General features: G+C 44.2%; 1 protein-coding gene across 3 annotated transcripts in view; it reads right to left on the bottom strand.

Annotated features, from left to right (window-relative positions):
* The window catches only part of ETS1 (v-ets avian erythroblastosis virus E26 oncogene homolog 1), a 127,936-nt gene that overhangs the window by 36,973 nt on the left and 76,839 nt on the right, over positions 1-14,124 (bottom strand). The gene's annotated exons all lie outside the window — the stretch shown is intronic.

The raw sequence follows: 14,124 nt of genomic DNA, 5'->3' as shown, positions 1-14,124 counted from the left end.
CACTTACACCATTAGTGTAGACACACTGGATAAGTCACTTACTCAATTCACTTTTAAAAGAGGTCTGTTCATAGGTGGTGTCTATATCCCTCATAGAGTTTTACATTTTTTATTTGGCAATTTTCAAACATACATAAAAGTAGAGAGAAACTCTACTCAACATTTATCAATACTACCCGTTTTTATTTCATCTTCCACACACATGTACACACATACACACACGCAGAAGAATTATACACCTAATCCCAGACAAGTCATTTCACCTACAAATATTTCATTGTCACAAGGATATTTTTTAGATAAAGGGAGATCATACAGTTAAAGTTCAATAAAAGGCAAATAAACTCAAGGAAAGGGAAAAAAAGGCTTCAAGTTACTTTCTCTCGTACTTAAATCTAGGTCTATATTTCATGCATTGGCCCATTTGAACCACAGAACTTCTTTCAAAGCAACACTGTCATGATCTGGAAAGTTAGATCATGTTAGATCACAGAGAGATGATTTCAAATCAAGATGGTAAGCCAGTTCTATGGACTTCCACTTCCTACAAGCAGAAGGCTGCAGTGATAGTTCATCTTAATGGTCAACATCCTCATGAATTTACAACTGTAACTAAAGTGTGCAAAAAATAAAATAAAAAGGCTGGGAGTTCTGGTCAGCACAAAAGGGCAATGTGAAAGGTAAGACCATTGTCGAACTGCCAAGAACAAGTCCCAGTGTAGGAGATAAGGCACCTTTACCCCTTCAGACTAATACAAATAGAGAAATGGCTGTAGCCACACTGACGGATAGCTCTGCTTCTCAAGTTGATGACCCCTGGAAAGTGGTCATTGGTCTCCAAGAGGACTCTCCTGATAAAGAAGCTAATGATCTCAGAATAACGTGCAAAGGAATCTCAAAGACAGTCTCTACTGCCCTCTCTCATTCATATAAATATGGGGTGGAAGTAGAGTAGAAAGGAGTGGTAAGCGATTCCTGTGAGAGGCACTAGAAACCGGGCAGGCAGGACTTCCAGCTCAGGGAGGTGCTATAATCCACAAAGTTTCTGGTTAAGGTTAATGCAAAGAAGGGAGACAAATGTCCCTCCTCAGCCCCTTGGCTATATTTTCATAAACCCAGTGATGTGACAACACAATGGGGGAAATGCAGGACTCTTGGTTCCAGCAAGAGCAAAGCAATAAATGACTCAGTGCCCATGCTGAGGCCACCCATCCCAACCAAACCGTCTATTATTGTCCCAAACAATAGTATACCATGGGACCTGGAACAGACTCATATGAGTTAGGAAACATACAACTGGGTTTCTGACCTTCTTTTAATACCTAACCCTTTCGAAGTCACCAGCCAATAAAAACCACTGCAAAGACGGGAGAAGAAGCTGCATAGAAAATCCCCAGTTCACCCTCCAGTGACCTGATTGACCAAAAATGCAAGCCAGTCTCAAGTTACAGTATCTCGGTTTGCTGCCAATGCACACAGCCGCTAGGGAAAGCACGCTCTTTGGGTACAACGTGCCAACTCTGAGGAGATGCCTCTCCGCAGAGGGAAGCTGCCCTAAGACAAAAGAGATGGTCTCCTGCAAGGCAGCTCCAAATTGCATGGAGAAGCTGGTTTCAGGTCCTGCAGCCAGGCCTGAGAAAGAAGCCTGTAGAGAGGGCTCAGCGCACTGAACATCTGTAGGAAGTGACCTCAGACTTCTCCCTCTTCCCTTCATCCACCTCCTGCCCCATCCCCCAAAAGGAGTTTTAACACATTATTACCACTGAAGTCCTGAGGATTTGGTGACTCACCAGGCTCACACATGGTTCCAATGAGCCCTTGACCATTACATGGTAGGGAAGCAGGAAAAACAAATGAAAGCAGTTGTAATTCGGCAGCGCCGGAGTTCAGACCTGCCAGACAAAAGGGATTGCAGGCATGTTCCCAAATTCGTTCAGGCACCTGACATGCACAAGCTATTTTTAATCACTGGATTTATTTCTTTCCTACCTCCTCCACCATCCTCCACCTCAGCAAATGTTTCGAAGTCAGAGCAAAACCCAAATCAATTCCAGGTGTTCAGGGAAACCCAGAGAGGCTCTTCCGTTCCAGGATCCGAGCCAGAAAGCAGAACTGCCCCCTGGGTCCTGTAGCTAAATTTTCTCGCTCTTTCCTTAGACTAGTTCAAATCTCCCACCCTAAACATTGGGCAATTGGCCTAAAATAGGAAATACATGAATGAATGTGTCCTGCTGGAAAGGCTTCTAAATATGTGTTTTTCTCTAGCAGCCTGGCAAGTGAAGGTACATAAACCAGGTCTCAAAGCCCCTCAGATGAAGCTTGCTTTCATTCTCTAGGATGCTCTACCCGCCATGCTGTGGGGATTAAGTGGACTGTATGTGAAAATGCCAAAGCTTAAGACATAGTAGGTGCTCAACAAATCATTGGCTACTTGATTATACTGAAAAGCATCTTATAAAATATAGACTTGAAAAAAAAAGATTTTATTTCCCAATGCTTACAGAAGCATCAAGAAGGAATCTGGCAATTTCTCCAGGTACAAACAAGTGACTGAGAAAATAAGAAAAACAAATGCAAAACTCAGATTCTGACATATAAATGGAAATTGACATCCCCTGAAACTGCATTTTTTTTCTCTAACAGAATAGACTAATTTCTTACCTATTCTGCATCCTCCAGTCTGCTAAGGGGAAAATACTTCTTGCAACAATCAGCATCTAAAATATGTTTGCCATGACACTTCAGAACTACATGAATCCAATGCACCTAAGATGCCTTTTGGTTGTAAAAATATCCTAAGAGTTCCACCTTAGAATCAATATGGCACAAAGTAAAGGTATAATTTTATGCTGAGAACTCTTTTCTATGTGTTTGGAATCTGCCAAAACCCAAGCTGCGTTGTAACTGTCATTTATGGGCCTCTAAATTAATGACACTCAAGCAATTTAAAAGGAAGTTTTAGCTATTGAGATTATGATTCCTGTGGACAAAGACCACCTCGATAGGGTACATTAAAGAATCATTTAAGCTTCTTAAATGATCATTTCAAGTCATTTACAAAGTACTTCACATGTTTCAAAGCATTTCCTGCATAGATAATTACACTTGACTCCCACCACATGACATATTTTACAGTTCCTAAATGTCCCAGAACAGTGTGACTTCTTTGTCATGAAAAACACAGAGCCATGGCCTCTACATTACTCAGGAGGAAAGAATGAGTTGGGCCCTTTCTTCTCCACGGCTTTGCAGAGAACCACATTGCATCCTATTGGTTCTTCCCACATCTTACACTTTTGAATGAAGACAACTCCTGCCCTGACTTCACTAAAATTCTCATGACAGGATCATAAGGCTTTTGGTACCAACGTGACATACGATAACCCCACCCAGGAAGACAATGGAGAATATCTGACAGCTGCATCTTGCTATAATCCCAGCTTCCACTACTTCTGGTTTACATAACGGCCTTTGAGGCCTCATCCTCTGAGATCTTGCAGATGCTGGTGAATTGGGCTAACCAATTGATTTTAATTTCACTTAACTCCCACCTATAATTATCATTCCTGCTATTTGAATAGAACTATATCTTTTAGAAAGTGTTTTCTTGAATATTCTCGTATGATTTTTCAAAACAAGCACATGTAGTATTATCTTTCTCATGTAGGTAGGTGAGGAAATCGAAGCTCACAAAGGTTTCTTAGGTGACTTAACGAAGATTGTCAAGCCAGTAAAGTGAGATAACAAGGACTCAATCCCACATCTTCAGACACTAAAGCCAGATGTTTTCTCCCTGCACCTATTCACAGAATTAAAAGCAAATGAGGCAAAAATGATGGGGCATGGTAACATTTATGTTTTCATTTTCTCCAACATTTTCATTTACAGAACAAGCTCTTTGTGGAGCAGGGAGGAACCTCAATCCCTGAGACGCTCTGCCGACAGCAGGCTCCACTGCACATCCTACCCAGAACTGGCCCGGTCAAACCTCGGGTCGGGGCCCACTTGGCACTTGGTCGGGGGGCAAAACAGGCATCGGGAGAGTGGTGCTGAGAATCACCAAGAAGGCCAGACTGGGCAAGGTGTACGATGAGGAGTTTTCTCCATGGGCAAAGGAAAAATCTGGGCAAACAAATGGAGTAGAGCCCGTTTATTTAGGCTGGAAGAGGTAAAGTTTTTCTGCACTTTTGAACTGTTTTCTCAAGGCCTGCCTCTCCCTCCCACGCAGGAAACAAACACAGAGACAGGCCTCTTCCAGTGAGGGCTTCAGGCGTTCAAAGCTAGCCCGGGAAGGGCAGAAGGAAGAAAGGCTTTGAGAAAGGAAGGAGGAACGGGGGCTGGGAAGGCGGTGCAGTGGCCATGCGGGTAGCCGCCAAGGGAGAAGGCTGGAGCTGGGTGCAGAGAGAGGAGGAGAGCTGGCCAAGAAGGGAGGAGAGAGGGAAAGAAAGGAGGAAGCAGAGAAAGGGAATATTGGAAAATTGTAAACCAGAATAAAGAAAACAGAATGCAGAGTGGCAATGGCCTGGGAAGAGGCAACAACTGACTCCCAATTAATGATGTTCAGAAAGCAACATTTTTTCATCAATTTTGAAAGGAAATTCTCTCTCAACTTTCTTATTTATTTATACATTATATAAATACATTTTTAAACCAAAAAAGGACCGTTTTTCCAATGGGAAAAAGTCTTGTTTGAGATGAAAGCCAGTCTTCAAAAACTTCTTAGAGGAAGCTGAAACCCCACATGTCTTGGTGCTACAGAAAGAAAAACAAAGTGGACATTCTTCCTGCGTTCTAAGGCTTTTTTATGCAGATGTGTTTTTCTTTTAATAAATAAATCTGGACAGAGAAGGAAAAACCATACTCATACACATTCACACAGTACAACTGTCTGTTTTCAACCTAGGGAAACCACAATGCAAAATAAGGATATGCAAGTCCATTTTCCCAGTACAGCAGACAAGGATTCTCAATACGGCAGCCACAGGCACTGAAGCAACACAGTATGCGTGCACACCCTGTCCCAACTTCCAGATCCACAGAGGAGTACTTGATGATGAATGGTCATCAGGGTCAGGGCAGGACCTGAAAAACGACCACTATACTTCCCCAGAAGTCTTCTCACTTAAGACATTTGGTTGCCCCATTCTTTTTGAGCTATATAATTTCACTTAGAAGCCAAAATGATTATTTCAAAATGATTAGACACAATGAGTTTAAATCTACCTTCTTATGAGTTCTATCAATCGGCCCTTGTTCTGCTGGTTGAGAGATCAGCAGCACAAAGCGAATCTGTCCTCCTCTGGAAGCTTTTCTCCTGCTTTCTTCCTCCTATCGTCACTTCCATCCATGTTTCCAAACTCCTTGATTGCTTCAACCATTCATGTTGGCATGGTTTTTGGCCACTCCCCTCGCTCTACCTAGAAGCATTCCTCTTAGCCTACATTCCTGAAGAGCATCATAAGCATTCATAGGTGAACATCATGCTTCTCAGAACTTAAATAGGAACAATGAGAAGATCATCTTACTCCATAAGCTTTGATTGGTGCAGACTAAGACAACACTGATCTAACAGCCTAACTACAAAAGCCACTCAAAGGACATTGCCAGGACCTCTCCATAGAAACTGATATTGAACCAGTTCTGTACCTATTGACTGAATTTCATTAACTTCACGAGAGGGCTTCATATTTACCCATATTAACTTCACTTTGTTTCAATCCATGTTTCTAAGAACTTTTTTATATCTTGAATCTGTGCTCATCCTATTAGCTGTCACTCTCAGCTTTGCACCATCTGCATGCACTAAGTGTGCTTTCTGCATCTTTCTCTATTCTAAGCCCCTAATAAAAATGTTGAAAAGGCAACCAGCAAGTACTGATCCCCATAACATAATGTCAGATGCTGTGCATTACTCTGACACTGACACATTAATCAAGACCCGTTGGGTATAGTTGCTCAACCAGTTACAAATCCTCCTGACTTTACTATCATTAGATCCACATATCTTTGTCTTGACCACAAATATATCATGGAAAGACTCAGACAAAAGCATTACTGGAATCAAAATATGAGGTTACAATATTCAGTTGGTCTACCAGTTGTGGAGCCAGTTCTCCCCTTGAGTTTCTATGCATCAGGCAAGTGCAAAGGTGGCTGATAGTGCAAATGGCTGAGCTGGAATTCAGACCCCTGCACAGTGAGAGAAAAACAGACAGAGAAAGAGGTTGGGGTGGAGAGAAAGAGAGAGAGAGTAAGAGAGAGAGAGCTGCAGCCACAGCATTGCTTTGCTTCCAGAAACAATGGGCAGTTAGAGAACAATGGCTATAGACAAAGTCTTGGTCTATTTATATCTGCCACTGTTAGTCCCAGACAGGAGGAACTGGAAGTCTGCCCTGTATGCACAGCTCCAACTGGACCCAAGTTGGGAGGAAGATGAGGTCACCAAGAAGGCTGCCTGCTTAGAAATGGGCTTCTTTTTTCCTCGCATAGTTGCTTCTTAGCCTAAAGGTTCTCTTAAGTTTGCTTGCCTTCTGCTAAAATACAGCCACTGCTGAGAAGGGAGAGATGAGAAAAGTAACTGCTGCTCTGCCCAGCCCAAAGCAATTAAGGCCTCTCTTTACAGAGGTTACAGGAAGGTGGGAATGCCAAGGAAAAAAATAACTAATCGATGGAGGTCAACTGTATGGTTTCTGAAACAACAGTCTGATTAGGTCTGTTAATTATACATGTTTAGGAGCACTATAAAGGAGCTTTTCCCTGGGAAAGTTCCCTCCTCATTTCTTTGGAGACAAATAAAGAGGCCAAGAACTGAAATTCACAGATATGTGCGCATTACATCTCGGGGACAATCTCTCCTTCCCTTTATTTCAGTCCCTTTTTGAGGGTATCTCTATTTTCTGGAATTTCACCTTTTGCTCTAACATGGCTTTGGAGAGATAATCAATTTTAATCCCTCCCAAACTGTGTTACTTGTATCCTTAATCCTCCTACAGGCTTACTAAAAAGAGCCACCAGTAGATTAGCCTGTGATAGACACCAAACTGAATATGCGGAGAGCCTGGGCCCGGGAGGAAGGCACCGGGGAGGGAGGCACAGCCGTGAGCCCCCGCAGGCATCTCCTCCTGTATGCCTTCATTGTGAGTTTCCACCGACAGCCCTTAGCCCTTAGGTTAATGGGCAACCAACAGTAAGCAGCTGCAACGCCTGGATCCTGTCCAACCTTATAACCTTAAGAATCCCAAGCGTAAAGCTGGAATCTTCCAGAGGCAAGAAATTCAGGGCTCAACAAAGAGATCCCCTGAGCAGTAACTTCAGATTTCCACTCATGCCTCAAGCTCCTGTCACTAACTTCCCACCTTGTTCCTGGAAAACCAATATGTAAGGAGATATAAAAATCTAAGTAAGATTTTTTCCTCTTTTTCCTTTAAATAGCTTAAGATATTTTACTGACAATATCTCAGATAACGTCAACCCATTGGGAGGGAACTAGTAGCAAATACTTAAATGTTTTATAACTTAAAATTTTAAGCACAGAGCAGGCACATGCTGGATACTGCTAGGGCCAAGGAACCCTAGGAGCCAAGAAATGGTTAAAAGGGATGCATCATGTTCCTTCCCCAGCCCCACATGCTCTTCATCAACTTCAGAAGTGTGTCAAGATGCTCAGGGTCCAGACCATCTGCAGGGTACTCTCATAAACTTGAACTACTGGGACAATAGATAATGTGCACAAGCCCGTAACAAGCAAACATACTCGTACATCTTTCATGCTATGCAAATGGCGGAGACTGAAATTCAGATGAAGTATTTGACCATCTAAAATATACCAAACTGCGAAGATTTAAGTGGGTGCATAGGTCACCTGACCTGATACGGCACATCATTCAAACACTGCTTCCTTGACTCCTCCCTTATCCCCTGCTCCCAACAGACTAAATATTCCCTTCTCTAAGGGCCCTGCTGAATCATTCCAGTGTAATTCACAAGAGCCACATGGGAACCACATGGTAGGAGTCAGGAGAAGGCAGAGAGACGCACATTCTTACCCTAAAGCAAGGCTGACATCAGAGAAGATGCAGAAATCTCCACCCTGAGAATGCTGGTAAGCACACGAGATGGCCGTCCCTCCGCCTATCACAGGCTCCAACTAATGCCGGCACGCCAGCTAAACACACCAGAAACTGATGGTGCCGCCCCAGCGTGGTACAGCTCATGGAATACAGGCCCCACACAGAGCAGTAAATCTAAATGTATGTCCCTAATGAGGAGTCAGAAATCCTGAGACTTCAGGGATTTAGGCAATAATTGTGGGGAACCAGCTCAAGGTTCCTGCACTGAAAAGGAGGGACCTCGAGAAATAAGCTTCGAAGGGAGCATGCTTACCCTCCCTAAACCATTAGGCTCACTGCTACACCTATCATCCGAGCCTACCCCAAGGTTTGTGTAGACCTACCTAATCTTTAATTTTGGTCTCTATATCTCTTCAGCTTTGGCCTTTTTTATGGCCTGGAGCAATAACTGTCAGCCCAAGTCCTCTCCTGGTGTGTTCACACATTTCCCTGTCTCTGTCCCTCTATCCTGCCCTCACTCTAGCTATATGATGCATAAAGCCTTATCCAGGGCCAAAAAGCAAAAAAGAGGAATTTACAGAATTTGCTATAAAACTTTAACAACTCCTTGGGGGGATGTTCTCTTTCCTGGCAAGCAGACGTAGTTATAAAATGAATGAAAAGTGGAGAGGAGGAGGAGCCAAGCTCTGCCACTGGTCAGGGGTCCTAAACTATTTCTGGAATACGGAATTAGAAGAGGCTTTCGACGTCATCTAGTTCAAACCTTTTCTTTGACTGGTGGGTAAAATGAAGCTCAAGGTGACATCAACTTGCCTTAAGTCACATGGCTACTAATTCTAGAACTCCTGGCTCCCTCTCGGGATCTTTTTTTCCTCTACACCATTGCTGTTTACTTACAACAGTGGACTAGGAGGGAGAGGCTTTCTCCCATGTCTTCACTACCATCAAGTCCTGGTTCATCATTCTGGATAAACACTACTCCTTCCCAAGTTATTAAGAATCACAGAGGAACGAGGCATCCAAAGGTCTAATAAACATGATGGGATTTTATAGACCCATGATGCTATCCACTCCTATTTCAGGTTATAAGTCTAGAATACTAAAGGTCAGACTGTAAGGTGGAAAAGCTTCCTCCTAGCAAACATCCCTGTTGTATAGCAGGGATATTAAGCAAGCAACTTTCAACAGTCAACTCCAATAGCATGACACCATGGTGCCTGATGGCTCTGAAATTTGAGGGTGCTATTCCTGTCAATCCAGAAAGAGCGAAGACTGTAGTTAACTTCGGTGATCTATGGACCTTTACCTAAAAAGCACCGTAAGACAGAGTGCATCATATCATTTAAAGGTTTCATACCACCACCCTTCTAGTCCTGCTAGTATTCCAAATAGGGTCACTGAGCCATGGTGATAGGGTTGAGGGAATACGACAAACCCCACCGACAAAGCCAGAACTTAACATCAGGGGCACTAGCCAGTAAGCTGAATCTGATCTATCTAATTAATGAAGCTATTTGTTGAACCCCAGAAAGGCCATGGCCCGAAGCAACACAAGCAGCTCTAGTTGTGAAGGCAAATGCAGTCGGAAGGCAGAGACCTAAGGGTTCCAGGAAAGATCCACCTCATTGTGATCTCTTCTACGTCCCACAGATTTTTTTCCTCTCCTTCCCAATGGGCCTCTCTTTAATGGCCCCAAACACCCAGTCTTCAGCATTCTGTTGTTCCTACTGCTGCCCCAGAGTCTCGCCCACGCGGATCCGAGGCAGACAGCCTCAGACGCCTCTCCCAGTAGCAAGCCCAAGAGGGTGATAAGTCGCCAGGCAGGCCCAATCTCCAGATCAATGGGTGAGACCAACCAATGGGTGGCGAGCAGAGAAAAAGTGATCAATGCAAAAGGCGGAGGGAGCTGAAGTCACTCTCCATCTGCCTGGGTAGGTAGGAAAGGGAGAGACTGGGATGTGCAGCCCTCATCCGCTGCTAATAAATGGCTTTGCCTCATCAGGAAGCCATTAGGAAATTGCAGCCACCACAGCCCCAAGCTCCCTGGACTGAACTGTCTGCATGCAGCTGGTGAAAGCGCTCATTATCTCTGTCCAGACGACACTAGCTCACTACACAGTGGAGCCTAACCAATGAGCCCTCAGAATAAACCTTGGGCTTAAGTGGTGAGGAAGGAGGGCCTGAAAAAGTCCTTTGAGATTGGGGAGATGCAGCACTCCCCCAGGTGTGTGTTCCAAGCTCCAGATCAGGAATACAGGCCCACCTCCTCTCATTCTAGCTGCACAGCATTCTTTCATTCAGAAAGAGCTACTGACTGCTCGGGGGCATGGGGCTTCTTTTGGAGGTGATGAAGACATTCTGGAATTAGACATTGATGATGATTGCACAACACTGTGAATGTACTAGAATGCACCGACATGTACATTTTAAGATGGTAAATGTTATGTTGGATCAAGTAGATCTCAATTAAAAAAAAAAACAAAACAGTAAATTTTAAAGAGACAGAGAGAGAAAGAGCTACTGGCCCACTGCCATGAGCCCAACAATGAGCACCTTGGTGATGAGCACCATAGATCCCTCAGGCAGAGTTTCCCTCTAGTGGGAGAAGCGAACGCCACCTAAGTACACAAGCAATCGCTACATGCTCACAACACAAGATGAGTGCTGGGATCATGGCTGAAGCGGAAGGTTTTGCAATGCAGACTGAGTGAACTGGCCGGGTCCAGAAGCACTGGGGGAGGGGGTAGGAAGGAGTGCATGTGAGATGTCCTGGGTGTAGGGCGTGAGGGACAGAAAGGGGGCAAGGTGTCCAGGATGGCACTCCTGGCAGATGGTGGCATTACTGAAAGGGAAGACAACGAGAGGATGAGATCTCCCACAGCCACCTCCGCCACCTGGAAATCCTTGTGAGATGGAAGCCCCACGATACTCACTGGGAGGCCAACCATGGGAGAGGCTGGGCAAGGGCCGTTTCCAGAGGCAGACATCTGGTATCTGCAACTTCTGAGCCCACTTATGTGAGGACAAAAGAGAAAGGGCCACAGGTTCTAGAAGACAAACAAAATCCCTCAAGTTCCCTACCCTAAAGATGCTCCCAGAAAAGGCTGCCGAATGCTCATTTAAAGTGATTTGTGCATCTTTATACTTACATGCTTAAGATTCTCATGGGGAAGAAGTCTCCATCAAACAGGGCTTTCCCCCTCCAGTCCCTGGTGGGGGAGACAGAGGAGAAGCTGATAGGGCGGTGGGGTGCGGGGGCGGTGAAGGCTCACTGTACAGGAACTGAGGAAGGTGCAGTCACAATACTGTGAAGCCAGGGATCTTTTTGGGAAATTCTTTTCCAAAAGGGATCATGAATTTTGGCCCTGGAATGCCCCAGAGCACCACTGATTGGTTCCCCGGCCCTGACTCAGATGGGGCTGGGTTCCACCCTCCATGAGTAAATAAACGGAGGGAGGGAGAGGGAAAGGGAGAGGGAGCAGAGTGGGCAGACAGGAACCAGAAGGCCAGGGCTGACTCTGGTTCAGAGAACACACCAGATGAGATTTCAGCGATGGATGGTGTGGCAGAATTCAAGACATAATTCTCTGAGCCTTACACACCACTCCAGTTGGGATCCAGCCCTGCCTTGGCAGCCGGCTCAGTGCTGCTTTATAATATACTGAATTAGTCACTGGATTAGCAAGCACATTTACACACAGTGGCGCACAGCTGTTTAAAGACGCAGGATCCCCTTTTCTATGTGCCAGATTCTGGCTATAAATCAACCACTGCAATCAGCAACCAGCATACCCAGAGGTGCACGGTTCCTGCAGACGTCTTCCTTAGGGGACGCCTGCTAGAACTGGGATGGCCATTTTCTGGGGCCATGAGGTACAGCTGTGGCAAAGAAGGAAAGGTCGTTGGGCTTTTTCTGTCTTGAATCTTATTATCTTCAGGGAGCTGCCAAATGAATTCACTGACCTGGACCTTCCGGCGGCAGCCTGGCTCAGGAAGTGACACCTGAGCGAACAGGAGTTCAAATCCTGCCTGGCTGGATTATCAGGTATAGAGTTTTTCTCTTAAACCTTGAATGGCTAGGTCACCTCCCAGAAAAGAAAGGACTGCAGGGCAAAGAGGACAGCACTTCAGCAATTAAAATAATTTTAAATCCTGATAACGTCAGTTCCAAAAAGTTGCCTTGTTGAACTGGCAAGGGCAGTGTCTAAAAATAATGCTTTAGAGTTGGAATCATAACCCAAGCCCTAACTCATGTTTGGTAAAAATGCGTGAGAGGCGTTTGAAAATAATTGAACTGGCCACAGGGACGGCTCTGGCCCACTTGGTGATGGAGGTGTCAAGTGGAAAATTTTCTGTAACCAGGTTAACAGTAACCACAGTTTTAACAACCGCTGAAGTAATAACAGCGACAGCAGCAATGAAGTTTTGTACAGAATTTGGTGACCTACAAGATAATGGTTTATTGAGCCCCTGTGGCAATGAAAAAGTATAAAAGTATTTCACAGGAATTATCTCTAATCCTAACAACAGCCCTGAAAGCTCTTTATTATTATCTCCTTTGTAAGGATCAGAAAGGAAAGGTTTACAGAAGTTAAATAATTTGTCTAAGGAAAAATTAGTAAAGATCAAGCCTGAATTCAAACCCAGGGCTGTCTTACCTCAAAACTCTGCTCTTTCAAAGGACATGGTGCTGCTTCCAGTGAGGAATAGCATTATAACCAATGTAATGAAAGTGAGGCTGTGTGATTCAGGGACTCAATTACTTACTATAAAGCACTCTAAATGTAAATATCTCTCCTTTGTCTTAGAGGGCTCACGTACCCAAAGAGAAATAGAGAGTTTATCTAAACTCTGTGTCGTAAGATCATGGTAAGATGCCTGTGGCATAAATAAATCCACCTGACAAATATAAGAACCAAGAACCAATTACTAAATAAGGTGAATTTCATTTAGGCTCCTCAAAACAGGAATTTAGAGAAGATTCATAAAGAGATTTGTGACTAGCTTGTGTAGGCAGAGCCTAGTGTGTATTCTGCACCAGCTTTTGGAAATTCAAGTATTACTTCCTTAGGACTTGCTTGCCCATAAAAACACTGAAAATATTTTCTTACAAAGCAAGGCAGTTGGGGGCAACTGAAGACTTGCATCATCTTTGCTCATCACTCTCTGCCTGCACCATGCCACTAGGCGGATATTTTGATCAAAGCCAGGAGAAACCAGCGGTAAGTCACCCAGGGCCCAATCTCATTAAAAAAACTAAATCGCTGCTTGGTTCACCCAGCACCCCAGATCCTCTGGAGACTTTGCAGTCAGCCTGAAATTTCAAAGTTCTTTCATCAGACCATCCATTACAGAAGAGGATGGGTGGAAGGCATGGAAAAGCCACAAAGCTCCCTGCAAGATAGACCTTCAGAAATCCGGAAATAGATTCCTTATATTTAAAAATCTCCAGTTGAATCAGAGGTTAACATCGGGTCCACCATGGAGACGCTGATTCATTCTGTGTGTGTGTTTACTTTTCTACAAACGTCCCTCTTGCATCAAGTAGCTTCACGTCCTAGGCTTGTGCCTCTGAACATCCCCTCCCTGGAGAATTCTCAAGCCAGGGTGGAGCTCTCAGTTCGTTCCTCAATTGTCCAATGTGGAAAGTGGGGGCCAAAGCACCAATTCTGTACACAAGTTTAGTAAATCTGGCTAGCCACCTTTCATGAGTCTACTTTGGATTTGAAAATGCACCATGGAAATCATGCGAAATGTTTTGTTTTTGTTTTTTAGTTTCCCACTACTAATACATCCCAATGGTAGATATGTATAAGTGAAATGAGTGCATTCTTCCTACCCCTGATCATGACAAGCCTGACAGAGAACACATCACACAGAAAAATGTGCCAAGAATCAAGACCTCTTAGAAAAATGTTAGAAAGTTTTCCCTCCAATGGATTCTGTCTAAGTAGGTAGGCCTTGGTAACTAGAAAGGTCTAAGATCAAATTTATGACTTGAAAACTCTATGGCTTTGGGCAAATTATCTGAACTTAATTCTGGACTCAATTTCTT

The sequence above is a fragment of the Mandrillus leucophaeus genome, unplaced genomic scaffold (genome assembly GCF_000951045.1).
Source record: "Mandrillus leucophaeus isolate KB7577 unplaced genomic scaffold, Mleu.le_1.0 Scaffold724, whole genome shotgun sequence".
In the NCBI taxonomy this organism is placed as follows: Eukaryota; Metazoa; Chordata; class Mammalia; order Primates; family Cercopithecidae; genus Mandrillus; species Mandrillus leucophaeus.
The sequence above is the reverse complement of the archived record's forward strand: the minus strand, read 5'-3'. Positions and strand labels throughout refer to the sequence as shown.